This window comes from Pinus tabuliformis, chromosome 1_1, assembly GCF_031772625.1.
Source record: "Pinus tabuliformis cultivar Carrire ecotype Pingquan chromosome 1_1, CPIR1, whole genome shotgun sequence".
NCBI lineage: Eukaryota > Viridiplantae > Streptophyta > Pinopsida > Pinales > Pinaceae > Pinus > Pinus tabuliformis.
The window spans coordinates 540,478,501-540,496,761 of NC_142297.1; positions in this window are offsets into that span (position 1 = coordinate 540,478,501).

Below are 18,261 nucleotides of genomic sequence, written 5' to 3' on the forward strand. Positions count from 1 at the left end.
TTACCCATGTTCACCAACCGAACGTTGGGCGCTCTCATCCAAGTTACACCCGTGTCGTTTGCCTTTGCCCGACGGGCACCCTCACCTGAGGCTTACCCACACTCTTCCGAACGATGGGCGACCTTGCCCACGCGTTTACCTGGTAATAAAAACCTATGTGATGTCACTGTGTGGCTTTGCCTGTGAGCGGGCACATAGACCTGCACCTCCGCTCAACCTCCCAACACGTCTTCGCACTTTTCCCTTATCATCGCAGGCTCCTTCGCATTCCTTGATCGAATGCTTGAGTTTGAATGTTCAATGTCAAATGATCCATCCATGTGTTCAATATATACGCATTGTTATGTGGTCGTGCCACCTCTCGGCCGACCCGCGTTCATCATCAACCGACGCCCTCGTTTGGTCTGCCATACGGTCGGCTCATCCGCCAACACCCCCAACCAACACTCTTCACCGTCGGCTCACCAAGGATGAACGCCCTCACTCATTCATCATATAAACATGTGACTCGCTCCTCCATACTTTCGCACGCATGCTCCAAGTATCTTCGCTCTGTCATTTTATCATTCAACCGTGTGCTCGTTTGGCTAACCAACTCGTCACACTTGCGTGGCGGTCGTACCTTGGACCGCAGGTCCTTACACTCCTTTTGCTTTTTAGTTGTAGCACTGCATCATGAACATCTCCCTTCATACTTGTCGCTCTAGTTCATTGTAACAAAATTCCTTAATAGATTAAAAAAAATGGTGTGTTCTCTCCACATGCCAACAATTCCACGACTTAGATGAAAGCAGGTAAAAGTTGTCCAGAGCATAGAATCTTCGTTCTGGCTTCTAAGTGATCTCTATTCTTTCCCAAATTCACTAAAATTGGTGAGATGTGGGAAACCTGCTATCCCATACTTGTTAAAATACCAAATGAGATTTCAACGTGAAGCTCACATAACCTAGATCTTCCATCTAAACCATTAAGTGAATTAAGCAAGCAAGTGCGATAGTAATAGGACCTTCAAGATAACAGCCAAAGTTTAAACTGGCCCTTTAAACAAAAAAAACGACCCCCTTGTTGCTTTTATTGTTTATGAATACAGCTTAAAATCATGGTTCTTGATTAGTTGGATATAAATTATTTATTAATTTATTTATTAATTTTTATTGGTATTATATTTAGAAAAAAAAAATGTTATTATTTATTATATATATTTATATGTTTATTTTGAAGGTTTTTAGAATTTTAGTGTAATTATCCATAATTGTTAAATAAATGGTAGGATTTAATCTCTATATAATATTCTGAAATATTTTTGGTAGTTGTTAACCATTATAATTATGATATTTTTGTCTTTTTAATTAAATTGGTTATTTAAAAAAATCTAATAATAAACTATAGTATTGTAACAAAGCCTATTTACAAGTTAAAAATCTCCATAATAACATAATGGTGAATTTACATCATACTATATATATATATATATAAATTAAAGTTATAATTTAATTATTTTTTATGAATTTTTTTAACCTTAAAAATGTCAGATGTATTATAAGTTCTTAATGTATATAGACACAATTATTTATTTATATGGTTGAGTTAATTTAAATTATATCAAAAGATGATTAATGGATTAATGTATTTGCAAGTCTTTTAGCTCTTCTAGTCTCCACTACTACCCAAGATACAACATTTCATACATACCACTAGCTGGACAAATATAGCATGCTTTAGGATACTTGAACCCACACAATTAGCAAAACAAATTGTTCACCAAACCAGTTAAACAAACATCATTAGTAATAAAACCAACACAATCGCATTACTAACAAGCATAGTAGTAATTATTAGATGTCTAAGAGTTATTAGACTTCTACGAGAAATTTAATATTAATTATTATATAATTATAATCATTAGGTTTTATAATATTAAGTTTAAAATATAAGATTTTAATATTGAGTATTAATATTAGGGTTTTAGTATTGGGTTTTAATATTAAAGTTTCATGGTAAGTAAGCATAAATAAAAGATTCAAGAAAATGAATAAATTTCAATTAAAATTATAACCATGGTTTTTTTGTTACTTAATAAATTATTTAAATACTATTCTTAATATTATTAATAAAATGATTAAACTTTAATATTAACATTAAATTATTTGATGTATTAATATTAATTTCGATTTTAATATTAAAATTAAACTAAAACATTGTACTATTAAATATAGAGTTAAAATCAATATTATTAAATTTAATATTAAAAAAATATTAAATCTAATAGTAAGAAACCTAAACATAATATTAATATAACCTAAAACCTAATATTGAAATGTGAAACTTGGTCATAAATCATTACTGAATTCCCTAAATTGTAGAGATTATAGGAGTCCTCCTACTTGAAAATAATATGGGGAAGTTATCTTTCAATAAATCAATATACCCACCAAACAAGGGAACTATACGGAGATGTTAGTATCTTAATAGTACAACAAACAGTTAATAACTATAGATAGAAGCTGTTGGTATCTTAATAGTATTGGAGAAATCTGTGTGCCATCATTCTTTACTTGTAATATCACTCTTACTTTCTTGAGGCGGTTGGTATCTTAATGATATTGGAGAAATTTGTATGTTGTCATTCTTTACTTGTAATACCACTCTTACTTTCTTTAGGTTGGGCTGTTATATAAAAATGATTATATTTAATATTAATACTAATAATGGATTAGAAGCAGGACTCTAACATTGCATATTTTATTATGTGAATATATGTGTTTGTTTTTAATGAGATGAAAAAATATTTTGAATAATAGAATTAATTATAGGTTTTAAGAAAGTCGTATTATAGATTTTATTATTTATGTAAAGTGTTATTTTAATTTATATGTAGGTTATCTAGTTGGTTAGTCTTATTAATAATCTAAAGCAGTATGAAATGCTAAAGACATGTATAAAAATAGATGACTAAGTAGCTATCCAAACTATTGTAAGAATAATTATTTCACGTCGTTTTACAGTGTCGCCGCACACCGCCATGACGCTTCAAATTCCAAACAGTCAACGTCGCCTGATCACATCGCCTCATCTCGTCAGATTTGAAAGGAAAAAACTGATTAGAATGTGAAGAGGCAGCACTCCCTAGAAAATTATTTGTTTAATTGATGTAACCGACTTAATTTATGCTGTAAATAGAAGGATCATCGAGAGACATGCATCATCCACTCTCGGATTTCGTCCTTGTTTGTGTAATTCAGCAGCTGTAGTTGAGATTTACTGAGTTCTTGGTCTGCTCTATTTCTTTCATCTGGTATCCTAGCTAAGAGAAATATTGAATATTGAAATATTGAATATGTTCCTGTGTGAGGTCGACATTTCTGCCATTCCAAGGGTGTCGTTCTTTGAAGAGTGTTGTTGGAGATTCACATTCTCTTATAGTTTCCTTTTATCTGTTTTCTCACCTTCACTAAACATCTACTTGGAAGACAGAGCAGTTCGGTGGAAGAGTTCAGGTGAGCGTTCGGTCACATTAAGAGATTCGCCAGACACCTTTTTGATCCATTGGATCAGAAGGAATCAATATGTGGCTATGACAAGTCTCATTTCAAAAGGGACCAGAGCAATTCGTTGAAGGTCAAACATGCAAAGGTGACGTATTTTTTTCTCAAATCCCTTTGTAAGTTTGAGAGGGAGTATTGTTTCAAGTCATATTGAAAACATGCTTTATCCTTATGAAGTTTGTTTTTTTTAAACGATTCATATGTTGTATAAATAAAAGGTTTATTAAGGGAGTATAAATGTTTTAAAGACCTAAGAGGGTGTTTTAAACTATTTGGAAGGGTATTTGAAGTCATCTCTGTCATTTTTAAATGTAACTGAAAGTAATATAGTGTAAAAGTTTTTTTAAATTTTATCTCAAGATTTCAATTATTTGTGGCATATTTATACTAATTAGTCAATTCCTATTTTAACTATGAAAAGTTATGGTTCCTGGTTTATTTCAATGAGAACGTTGTTGGGTTATCATGATCTTTGGGGATTTGTTACTCATGGGTATCTAAAGTCTGTCAATGAGGTAGCTGAGATGGTTCTTACAAATATTGAATGAACGTTGTTGAGAGAGAACAGAAAGAAGGACAATACACCTCTTGGCCTTATTCAACAAGGCTTAGATGATGTGTTACTTTCAAAAGTCTCAAATGCAGATTCTTCAAAGAAGGCATGCAACACTCTTGAAACATGTTATGAAGGTGTAGAAAAAGTAAAGAATGTCAAGTTGCAGAATTTGAGAAGATATTTCGAGAATATGAAAATGAAAGACAATGAAACTGTGGATGATTTTATGACTCAATTCATGAGTGTTGTTAATCAATTGAGACAATATGGAGAACACCTCTCAAACAAGAGAGTGATCAAGAAAGGCCTTCGAAGTTTGCCAAATAAATTTGAAGTGGTTGTTGCATCCATAGAAGAGTTCAAGGACACAAGTCAAATGCAAATTGAAGAGTTGATTGGTTCGTTGATTTCACATGAATCAAGGATGTCAAGATATGATGATAGCATGTTGGAGAATGCCTTCAAAATTAAACTACAATTTAATAGAGGAAGATGCAGAGGAAGATTGAGTAATAGAGGAAGAGGAGGCAGACTAGCTGATCAAAGGCATCCGCGAGATAATTATGATCATGAAGAGAAATCTCATCAATGTCCTTCTAATTTAAGGGGGAGTAATAATATAACGTGGCATCGAGGAAATCAAGGGTATGATATGTCTTAAGTTCAATGTTATTATTGCAAAAGATATGCCCATTTTCCTACTAACTTATTGAAGACGCAGATAGATGTTGGTAAGAAATCTACACACAACTCAGAAAAATTTGACAATAATCAGAGGCAAGTATTTATGACTTGTAACGTGACTCCAGAATGTTCGAATGATATTTGGTTTTAGATAGCGGCTGCAACAATCACATGACTAGAAACAAATATTTTTTTTCCAATATAGACACCAGTATTCAGTCTGAAGTCATGTTGGGTAACGATATTAAGGTATGCATTAAAGGTAAAGTAGTTATTGTTGTTTATATTAGAGATGGCTATAGAAGAAAAATTGATGATGTGTATTACGTACCTAGCTTAAAATTCAATTTGTTGAGCATTGGACAACTCATAGAGAAAAGGTATAGAGTGTTATTCAAGAATAATGTTTGTACTATCATTGACAAATATCCAATCAAGTCGCTGATAGAAAGAGTAGAAATGACAAAGAATAGGATGTTTCTTCTTATAATGAGAAATTAATTGTCTCCCTCGAGTGGTTATAAAACTAATAATTTCGACGAATCATTGTTATGGAATTTAAGATATGATCACCTATATTTTGGTGGTCTAAATTTGTTGCAGAACAAAAAAATGGTGAAAGGGTTACCTAGTATTCAATAACCAATGTTTAATTTTTAACTTTTATTGAAGACTACAATTGAAAAACATGGGTTTATCTTCTAAAACATAAATCTGAATCATTTTATGTATTTAAAAGATTTGAAGCTATGGTTAAAAAGGAAAGTGGAAATCATAATAAAATTTTGAGATCAGATAGAGGTGGTGAATATATGTTAACATATTTCATTGAGTTTTGTCAATTGCATGGAATCAAGAGGCAGTTTACTGCATGTTATACTCCACAAAAAAATGGAATAGTTGAAAGGGAAAATTGAACTATTATGAATATGGCTTGAGGTATGTTGAAGGAAAACCATCTACCAAATGAATGTTGGGGAGAAGCAGTAGCTTGTGTTGTTTATATTTTTAACAAAAGTCCAACTAAGAGCGTAAAGGACCGAGCTCCCAAAGAAGCCACAAATGGTAAGAGTTGGCATATATCTCATTTAAGAATTTTTCGATGCGTTGCTTATGCACATGTTCCTAAAGAATTGAGAAAGAAGTTATATGATAGAAGTGAGAAATGTATCTTTATTGGATACAGTAAGGAATCTAAAGCATAGAAACTCTATAATCCCATCACCAAGAAATATATTATCAATAGAGATGTTGAATTCAAGGAAGAAGAAGCTTGGGATGGAAGCATAGATAAATATGTTATAGAGGGAGTCATATTATCTCATGGAGATGATAATGAATATGAGACAGAAGTACAAGGTGGACAATCGATTCAATATACACCTATTGCAAGCACTTAAACAAGTCAATCACTAAGAGTTAGTTGATTAGAACTTAGAACATCGAGAAATCAAGAACATGGCGAACCATGAGTTTATGGTGGACAACAAACAACAACATCTTAGGTGAGTAATGAATCTAATCATACAATAGCTACATTAAAGAATAGAATCCAAGGTCATATTACTAGAAGTCTAAAGGAATTGTATGAGTTAAATGATGAAATAGATCAAGTTTCAAATTTTGCATTACTTAGATATGATACAGTAAATTTTAATGAAGTTGTGAAAGAAAAAGTTTGGATAAAAGCCATGGCTGAATAAATTGATGCTATAAAAAGGAATAATATTTGGGAACTTCTAGATTTTCCTAAAGGTAAAAATACTATAGGTGTTAAATCGATTTATAAAACTAAATTGAATGCTAAAGGTGAAATTGAAAAACATAAAGCAATACATGTAGCTTGGCGGTTCAGTCAACAACCTGGTATTGGTTATAATGAAACTTTTGCACTTGTAGCTACACTTGACAAAATAAGAATGGTATTAGCTATTGTTGCACAAAATAAATGGAAAATATATAAGATGGACGTTAAGTATGCATTTTTAAATGGTTTTTTGGAAGAAGAGGTTTATGTGAAACAACCTCATGGATATGAAATTGATTATCAAGAAGATAAAGTTTACAAATTAAATAAATCATTATATGGATTGAAACAAGAACCGCGAGTATGGTATAGTAGAATTGATGAATATCAGGAGTCCAAGTGAGCCATCTTTGTATTCAAAAGTAAATGAGGAAGGTAAAATTTTGATTGTGTGCCTATATGTTGATGATTTTGTTTTCACTACAGATCTCTCAATAGATGATTTTAAGACAAGCATGAAAACATAATTTGATATGACTGATTTAGGCCTAATGAAATATTTTCTTGGTATTGAAGTAAATCAATCTGAAGATGGTATTTTCATTTGTCAATCCATGTATGCAAACGATATATTGAAAAGGTTTAGGATGGAAAAATGTTAGCCAATTGTAACCCCAATTGAAATTGGTACAAAAATCAGTAAGGATGATCAAGGTTCAAATATTTATCCAACCTTTTTTAAACAATTGGTTGGAAGTCTTATCTATTTGACTGTAACAAGGCCCAATATAATGTTTGTTGTAAGTTTAATTTGCAGATTCATGGAGTCTCCGAAGTGTACATATTAGCTAGTTATAAAAAAGATTTTAAGATATGGTGCTAGAACAAGAAATTATGGTATCTTGTATACATATTATTTAGATTTTAAACTGACTCGATATACAGATAATGATTTTGTAGGAAATATTGATGATAGAAAGAGCACATATGGGTATGTATTTAGTTTTGTTTTAGGTGCAGTTTCATGGGCCTAAGTGAAGCAATCCATTGTGACTCTATCATCAGCTGAAGTAGAGTATGTTGCAGCCACAAAAACAACATGTAAAACTGTGTGGATGTGAAGAATTTTGAAATAGTTGTTACATGAATAGAAAGAACGACTCAGATTTTCTATGAAAAAAAATCTGCTATTGAATTATCAATAAATCATGTTTTCCATAAGAAGAGTAAACATACTGATATGAGGTATCATTTCATTCGAGAATTATTAAGAAATAATGAAATATATATGGAGTTTTGCAGATAAGAAGACCAGTTTGCAGACATATTTACGAAACCCTTGGGAAAAGATTATTTGAAACTCACAAGGAAAACATAGGGGTATGTATGACGTAACGACATTTTGATGTAATAGAAAAGTTTTGTTCTTTTATTTTTTTTGTGAAATAATTAAGGGGGAGAATGTAAGAATAATTATTTCACACTGTCTTTCTCTGTCACTACACACCGCCATGATGCTTCAAACTCCAAAAAATCATTGCCACCTGATCACACCACCTCAACTCGTCGGATTTGAAAGTGCAACAATGATTCAAATGCGAAGGGGAAGCACTGCCTAAAAAATTATTTCTTTAAATGCAGTAACTGACTTAATTTTTTCTATAAATAGAAGGAACAGCGAGAGGGAAACATGATCCACTCTCAGCTTTATTGCTTTTTTGTGTAATTCAACAGTTGTAGCTGTGATTTACTAAGTTCTTAGTTTGTTCTATTTCTTTCATCTATGAAATATAATATAACATTGAATAGCTTTACTGTAATTACAATCATGAAACTCCCAGTAATTATAAACACAAGGAAAACCCAAAAGTAAATTGCTATATACAAAAAAAAATTAAACAAAAAAATGAACCTAGTAGATGTATTAGCTGTTAGCACAGAAAAACACTAAGAAATTTTATATCAGGGAAAGAAAAATTGAAAACATTTCTAACCAAAAAACTAATAGGTTAAGCATCCTTTCAACTAGTAAATAGTATAGAACCATTAGTAATTGTAGTTCTATCCACAACTTGGTGCTAATACTCATAAGTGCCACTGAAATTGACATCATTCTTATGGTTACTTGAACTTAGGATTGCGCCTAAATATAGATTGGGAAGACGAATCTCATTTTCCCCATAATCAAACGAATGTAGAAAACAATTAATCCGCATAACAAAGCTCACCGGCTTAGCTTGTATAAAACACATCAACCATGGAAAAAACATATGAAAATATAAGAATTAAGAAGGATAAAGATATGACTGATAGTTTAATGATATATATGTTTATTGAGGCATCGTCACATAATTAGTAGGATATCTCAAATAGTTCTCTCCTTTTACCCTGAATTCACAATACCATACCTAATTCTCTTAACTTTGTGAGTTATATCATCAACCTAGCAATGTTAGTTGTATAAACTACAATAACGAGTAGATGGAAGATTTCTCTAGTCTAATTAGTCTAATTATAAGTTGTAAAGATTAGTGAAGAGAGATATGTTCATTTTATATCCTTGAAGGAACCAAGTAGCTTACATCGTCATAGCATTTGAAATATGGCCTATAATGGGTTAAAATCCTTTTAAAATACATTCAATTGAATGACTGTACATCGAGCCACATTTTTTTTTGAAATGATCCATCGCCTTAGAGGAAGTAGAAAATAATGGAGAATATGTATTATTGGAGAGAGCTTGTTTCACAGTTGTGTGTGTGTCCTAGATTAGGATTAGTTCCTATTTTATAGGAGAGAGTTCTAATCTCCCTAAAATTATGTAAACTTATATATTTGTGATTTTATGATTAATTGAATATAGCAGTTCTACTTGGGTAGTCTCCAAGTGCAGCTTGCTCACTTGTGAGCTGCTAGTTTCAGTATATAAGTTTCATCTTCGATTTTTGATATGGTATCAGAGATAGTGAGCCAAGGTGGCTAAATTGAGTGCTTTTGTGGAGAGTTGAAAGCCTTGGTGGCTGGAGAGCCTTAGTGGGAGTGTGGAGCCTTTATGGCTAAATTGAGAGTGGAGTTAAGAGTCTTGGTGGCTAAATAACTAAGATCCTTAGTGGCGGGAGAGAGGCACTCTCAAGAGAGCCTCAGTGGCGAAGGAACTGTTGCAAAATTCATTATTGTTTTCCTCTGCAGATCCATCTCAGCGCATTTTTCTTCCAACATTTATGTACTGGTCAACAAAGGGAATAGTGCAACATTTTCCCCTTAATCCCATCCTTATCGAGGTTTCCTTACATGAATCACGTCCATCACAGTTCAAAAGCGCGGACATGATACCCTAATCTTGCGCTGGTCATCGTGAGTTGGAAGATCATGGTGGATCATTAGCATATTGGTGTAGTGGTGAGCTGGATGTTGGATCTTTAGCTTATATTAGGGTTTGTGTAGATCGTGGTGATCGCTTTGGCTATAACAGTCACCTAACCTCATGCCCTCGCCACTCGTGGAGAGTGCTGAAACACGTCATTGCTGAAACAATAGTGTGATGTGGATCTACGTTAGGGTGACAATGGTGCCTAGTTGGTGCCTATTCATACTTTTGTGGATCGGAAAGTGTGGTGATTCATGGTGAGTTGGTATATCAAAATCTTTGAATCTCGAGATCGATTGGTGGATTTTGACTATAAAAAATCGTTGGAGACCACAGAGAGGATTGTTGTGAGATCCTTTGTTTTTTGGTACGTCTTTTGTGTTGCCTCCACGCAGAGCAAAGAGTGCAAGTTCTGACAAGACCTTGATCAATCCTCTACGCTGACAGTTGAGATCACATGCCTGTGGTGCTGTGTTGATGTCAAATTCTAATTTCTGTGAGGCATATCAGAAGCCTGCCCTTCCAATTATTTCTCCTTCAGCATTTTGAATGTTTTTCTCGCTGCTGCTATTTACACCTTCCCTGAGATTTCATGGTTTGTGTATTTTGGTGTTGTAAGTTTGCTCCGGTTTTGGATGGTACCCTACTTCGGTTTTGGTGCTTTCTTTTTTATGAAGCTGACTTCGATGCATTAGAGGTCAAGATCGATCCAATGCTCGTTTGATGTAGTTTTTTTTTGGGTGCACTTTCTTTTGGTGGTGCTTTGATGTGTTGAGGCCGAGAACATCATTCCTCAAATCGCTCCTTTGGTACATTCTTTTTTTGTTTTTTTTCTTAAGATTGAGATCGTCGGTGTTTGTGTAGTTTTGATGGTGACCAGATCGATTGTTGGAGATTGAAGATCTTGAAGTAAATCCATATATCGCTCATATCACAATGAAAAATCACATGGAAAAAGCGTATCTGAATGAGAGCAATAAGCTCAATGGGTCGAATTACAACAATTGGAAGTTCAAATTGCAGACACTGCTAAAGGGTTCAAGTGCGTGGGAAATTGCAAATGGGGACGAAGTTAAGCTAACTACAGCTGAAGGTGGAACAACTGCAGCAATTCAATATTGGGAGAAGAGGGAAAACAAAGTGTAGGTGTTCTTGAAGATGTCAGTGAAAGAAAACATCATCCATCATGTCAAAGAGTGCAAAAATGCCAATGATATTTGGGTGACTATGAAGGATCTGTATGAGATAAAGAATACAAATCACCTTTTGTTTCTGAAGAGTAAGATTCTCTCCATCACAATGGAGGAGAATGAATCTGTTGTTGCATTCATCTCTTGGATGAAAGTGTTGAGAGTCAAGTTGGGAAACATAGGAGAGAAAGTGTCCAACACTGATCTCGTCTCGATTACATTAAATGGTATGATTGATGATTCTCATATGTTTATTACAGGGCTGACAATGAGGGAGAAATCTCCCACCTTTGAAGAGATGTCAGGGATATTGATGCAAGAAGAAGAGAGGCGGATGAATCTAAAGCCTCAAAATGCAGATCTCGCATTGATAGTGAAGAAAAATCCTTTCATAGGCAAACTAGGAGCAAGACATAAAAGCGGTGGTAAAACCTAGAAAAAGCCATTCCAAAGTATGTCATCAGCTAGAAATGATTCAGGAATCAAGTGTTTTTACTGTGGTAAAACTGGTCACATTTCTAGAAATTGTTATAGAAAGAAGAGTTATGAAGGTAGACATAGACATAAGAAGCATGCAGGGCACTTTTCTGACGAAAATCAGAATCATGACCTCAAATTGTTTGTGTCTAACTCTTCTCTCTCCACTGAGACTAATGAGGTTGAAACTTGTTTTGTGGATTATGGAGCATCCACATGACAGGTAATAAGCACTGGTTTGAAAGTTTTAAAGAGAAAAGCAGTGGTGCTAACATCTACCTAGGTGATGACAAAGCATATGAGATTAAAGGGTATGGATATATTCATGTGATATTGCCTGATGGTAATATCAAGCGCATCTAGAATGTCATGTATGTACAGGACATTAAAAATAATTCGATATTTGTCTCCATGATTGCATATGAGAACTTGAAGGTAGAAATTTTCAAAACCTATTGTGTCATAAAGGATTTGCAGGATCATGAAAAGTCGGTGGCATCTGGAATACGAGTTGAAGGCTCATATAAGTTGAATGTTACAAGCGTGCGACATCAAGATTTAACTTCAACAATGATGACAACAGAGAATATTTTCCATCAAAGATTCAGACACATCAAACTTCATGACTTATTGCTACTACAAAAACAAGGTATGGTTAATGGACTTTCTATTTTAAAAAATGCACATGTTGATTGTGAAGGATGTGCACTTGGAAAAATGCACAGGGATGAATATCCCTCAAATGTAAATAGAAGAAAGAGAGATATACTCAAACTTGTGCACACTAATATATGTGGACAAATGTAGACAAGGTCCTTAGCAAGAGCATACTATTTTTTGTTTTTTGTTGATGATTGTACAATATATACATGGATATATTTTCTCAGAAAGAAAATTCATACTTTTGAATATTTTAAATAATTTAGAAGTATGATTAAAAAGTAGACATGGAAGGTAATCAAAACTCTGTGCTCAAATCAAGGGGGAGAATACATGCTTGTAAAATTCATCAAATATTGCAGGGATCATGGAATAATTCAACAATTTACAGTACCACACACTCTACAACAGAACAATGTTGTAGAGAGAAAGAACAGAGCTCTGGTGGAGTGTGCACACAACATGTTGAAAGTTAAGAGCCTATCTAATGGTTTTTAGGAAGAAACATTAATAATGTAGTCTATTTAAAGAATAGGAGTCCAACTAAGAGTCTTGATCTCAAGACTCCATTTGATGTTTTATATGATTTTAAGGATGTAGTTAATCATTTAAAAGTATTTGGTTCAAAAGATTTTGCACATATTCCTAAGGAGGATAGGAAGAAATCAGATGCTAAGGCCATAAAATACGTATTTGTAGGGTATTATTCTGAGTTCAAAGTATATAACTTATTTAACCATCTACTCACAAGGTATTTGTGAGTAGAGATGTTATATTCCATGAATAGGTTGATGAAGTGAGCATAGACAAAAGCTATGAGGAGTGGCACATTCCATTACTGATTGATGATATCAATGATGAAGCTAAAGACAACCATGTGCAGCAACAACAGTAAAAAGAAGAATCTAGTGATGTGGGTATAGTGAGAAATCCAAGTCCACTCAGGAGTGATTAGGACAAATTTGAGGCAAGTCTGCTATCAAGGAGATCAGGTAGGCAGACTCACTTACCAATAAGCTATAACGACTATGCTCTTATGACCAGTATTTTAAATGTTGTTGAGCCCATAAATTATAATGGAGAAAGTCGGTATCATGAATGGAGGTCAGCTATGAAAGAAGAATATGAGTTAATAATTAAAAACACAACCTCCAACTTAGTTAAACTGCCAGAAGGGGAAAAGCCCATAGGTTGTAAATTGTTATATAAACCTAATTTCAAAGCATATGGTAGTGTATAAAAATATAAAGCTAGGTTGGTGGCTAAAGGGTACTCAAATAAAGGAGGGATTGATTATGAGGAGACCTTTGCTCCTATAGCTAAGATAAATACTATTAGAATGTTAATAGCTTTGGCTACAAAGCATCATTGGCGTTACGCCAGCTAGATGTGAAATCTTCTTTTTTAAATAGAGAACTAAAGGAAGAGGTATATTTAAGACAAACTCAAGGATTTATTAAAGAGGGCATTGTATAGATTGAAACAGGCACCCAGATCTTGGTATGAAAAGATAGACTCTTTCCTCTTGCAAAATGGTTATAAGCGAAGTAAGAATGACCCAAATCTGTGTACTTTGTTTGATTCAAAGGGGCATACTGTGTTGATTTCTTTATATGTTCATGACCTGATTGTCACTGGAAATGTTGATGAATTGATTAAAGAAATCAAAGTGCAAATGTCACGGGTTTTCGAAATGAAGGACCTTGGACATTTACATTATTGCTTGGGTCTTGAAGTCTGGAGGGATTCTGGCTAGAATTTTCTCAGTCAAGGAAAGTATGTCAGGGGATTATTGAAGAAATTCAGAATGCGTCAGTGCAAAGTTGCCTCATTACCTATATAGTAGAATGTTAAACTTCAGAATGGTGATGGCTCTAAAGAGGTGGATGATACAATGTACAAACATCTAGTTGGAAGTCTAATTTATTTGACTACAACTAGACTTGACTTAGCTTTTTCATTCAGGGTGTTGAGTCAGTTTATGTGAAAACCTCTTGAGAATCATTGGGTGACAACAAAAGGTGTCTTAAGTTATCTTCAAGGAACCTTAAACTTTGACATTAAATATACTGATTCTTTTGATGTTAAACTGATAGGTTATTCAAATTCAGACTGCGCTGGAAATCTGGATGATAGAAGATCCATAACAGGTTATTCTTTCAGTATTAGGTCCGGGGTCATTTCTTGGAGCAGAAAGAAGCAAAGTATTGTATCTTTATCTTCACCAAAATAAGAGTATCAAGTTGTATGTGCATCCACTTGCAAATAAATCTAGTTGAGGAGACTTCTTCATGATGTAGGAGAAGAACAAAAAGTTGTTACAGTGATAAAATGTCATAACCAAAGTTCAATCAAGCTGGAAAATAACTCAGTTATTCATAAAAACACAAAACATATTGATACTTAGTTTCACTTTGTTAGAGAAAAGGTTGAGTCTAAAGAAATTTTTATTGAATATTGTAATACCTGTGAGAAAGCACCAGATATATTCACCAATCCCCTTAGGGAGGATTAAATTTTAATTGTTTAGGTAGATGTTAGGTGTGCAAGTGAACTCTTTCTCCATTAAGGGGGAGAGTTGGAAATAATGGTGAATAGGTATTATTGGAGAGAGTTTGTTTCACAGTTTTGTGTGTGTCCTACTTTAAGATTAGTTCCTATTTTCTAGGAGGCAGTTCTAATCTTCCTAAAATTATGTAAACTTATATATTTGTGATCTTATGATTAATTGAATATAGCAGTTCTGCTTGGGCAGTCTCCAGGTGCACCTTGTTGAGCTGCTAGTTTCAGTATATAAGTTTCATCTTCCATTTTTAACAAAAAAAAAACAGACCATCCATCACCTCTCCTTGACATCTATGTAAAACATTAATAATGGTATATTGAAATAGAAAAGAACACCACTTTAATAATTAAATTAAAATGTAATATGCAAAATATCAATCTCAATTGAATCTCATCGCCCTATATTGATATGACGAAAAGAATATTCACTTAAAAATAGATGTTGTCCATCCATTAAATATGCCTCTCAACTTAATTAAACTTAACCTGCAACATGTTGATCTAATAGAATCTCATCCCTCCATATTGATGTGAGACTAAGAATATTCACTTAAAAGTAAATTTTGTCTATCCATTAAAAACAAATTGAAAAATCTATCAGCCTTATTGTTATGAAATAGCTATGTGTATCAATGTAATTACAATTTTTCATTATTTAAATTATAATTTATAGAATATAAATTAATTTGAGTTTTAAAAGCTCCGGCATCTTATAATCTCAAACCTGCAATCCTAACGGATCTCTATCAAATTTTAATCAAAATTGCTTTAAAAAAATATACCAAACGGTTAAACTACATCATTTGACAGGGCATATTATAATCTGAAACCTGGAATCCTAACGGATCTCTATCAAATTTTAATCAAATTTGTTTAAAACAAATATACCAAACCGTCAAACTAAGTTATTTGACACGGTGTTTAGGCTGCCAAGACTGTTCCATTATTGTTTTTATTGCTTTCGAAAATTATCGAGATCGTTAATCGTGAATGACAAAATAAAGCTCTTGCATCGAATGGTACGTAAGAAGTTGGCGGCGGCCACGAGACCATACAAATTTATTATTACAGAATTTTGAGAAACAGAAAAACTACTCAGGAAGGATGTTACAGGTGTGTTCTACACGTGTAAGAATTACGATTTGTTACCACATTTGGTCAAGAAGCATCCTCCTGTTAAAGGTGTGAAAGTTCCACGTCTTTTTAGCTTCTTTTACGAATTTTAAGTTATAAGATGAATCGATAGGACACCTGATTTAATTAAAAAAAAAAACTGTGCAAAATACAATACTAAACAAATTTATGCGATGAAAAGATCATCTAAAAAGACTTAGTTTTTGTAACAAAATATGCTGCGAATGCATATAAACATTGCAATATTGATGAATATAGAAACATTCAAGATATTAAATAATAAAATATAATCATTGAATTGGTGATGAAAGAATTGAGTGATTGAATTTTGCACATATTAAATGGTCGTTGTTACTCTTTTTTACAATATTAACATATTTATTTAGTAATAAAAATAATAGTATTATAAAAAAAATTATATTTGAAAATTTCAATTTTAAGAAAATAAAATAATTAATATTGTTGAGAATTTCTAGAATCTTGTGTATTTTGTTTGAAGAGTTTTGGTGAACACTTTAACCATCTTAAGTACTTATTCACATGACATTCTATTGTGTAAAGACTATAATAAGACCTTCAAGTTATGGTCTAATAAAAGGTTTAGAAAATAGATATTTCAATAATATTGAAAAATAAATATTTGTTGTCCCTAGTGTCCCACTTTATTAAAAACTAATAACTAGTACAACTATGATTGGTAAATGTCCATATGCATCAACCCATAATAAGTATCAAAACGCATACTTCATTATATATCTCAAGTTTCGAAAATTTAAAAATAATAAGATTTAACTCAATTATAACTTTATTTATTATTATTATTGTTGATAAAATGAATGAATATATATGTTAGACATATATACATTTCAAAAAAAAAAAATTTGACCATGGATATTCACTCTCACTTTATTATGAAGATTATTAACATGTAAATAGGATTTGTTACAATACCATAGCTTATCAATACCTTATGTCCAAAAAATCATAACTAATTTCATATGATAATTGTTCATATGACATTTTCCTTTTGATTAATGAATTTTATTTCAATTAATGAATTTAAATAAAAGGGAAGAAAGACATACCTACTATGAAAATAATTCTCAACCTTTGATTTGTGTATACTACTAAGTATATTCTTGAAAATTTAATGAAGGTTAAATCCCTACCATCCATATAATAATTATTGATAATTAAATTAAAATTTTAAAAGCCCAATTCCTAAAGAATGAGGGATATCTTAATCTATACAAATTGTTTCATCTTACATATTAATGTAAATTTTAAACATTACTCATCATAATATAATATTTATGTAGCAATGTTTTCTTTTACGAAACCTATATCAAATTTGTCCCTACCTACATTAACTTAGAACAAGATATTTAAAGTTTAAAAATGATGGGAGTAAACTTTTGTTATGAGACTTTAATGTTAGAAATGAAAGTAATCAGTCTATTCTTTTAACCAATGATTTGAAACCTAGTCTTCTATAATTAAATGAGGCCCTTGTTTTAGTTAACATATAAACAACAAAGTTAATTAAGCTTTACAATTTTCATGATCTAAAAGTTTAACCAATGATTTGAAACCTAGTCTTTTATAGTTAAATGAGGCCCTTGTTTTAGTTAACATATAAACAACAAAGTTAATTAAGCTTTACCATTGTCATGATCTAAAAGTTTGCAATGGCCTAGTGAAGTGGCCAATATCCAACCAAATCACATATATTCATGGGCTACAAACAAGACATATATGTGATATATGATATCCTTGTCTACAACCATCTAGTAAATTTTAACCTTTTAAATAAAAAAACTCTTCATTTTATGAAAAAAAACCAATTAAATAAAAGTATAACATAAGGTAATTTCCTTCACAAAAAAATTACAATTATTTTTAAGGATTTAAATATGAAATACATATCCTATGTTATATGAACAATATTGAAAACCTCTTTGATGAATTTACAACAACGCTTTGTACTTTTATTAACAAGTTATAAGTGGAGTTGTGATGTGAAAAGAGAAGTGAAAAAACCAACCCTTGATAAGTGTGAAATTGTTAGAAAAGTCATTAGGGATGTCTTTAAAGAGTCATTAAAATTTGATATCATAAATAGTTATAAAACTAATTAAATGGCTAAGTAATTTTTGTATAAATGCAAAGAGAGAGAAACGTTTGCAGCTAACTAATCTAACTCATTAGAAATTTGGAATGTAAATTATTACAAAAAAACTAAAGAAAATAATATGATTCTCTTGAGGAACTAGAACTCATACTTTAAAAACATTTATAAATTCCTAACACCATGGAGAAATCTATATAAAGCATCG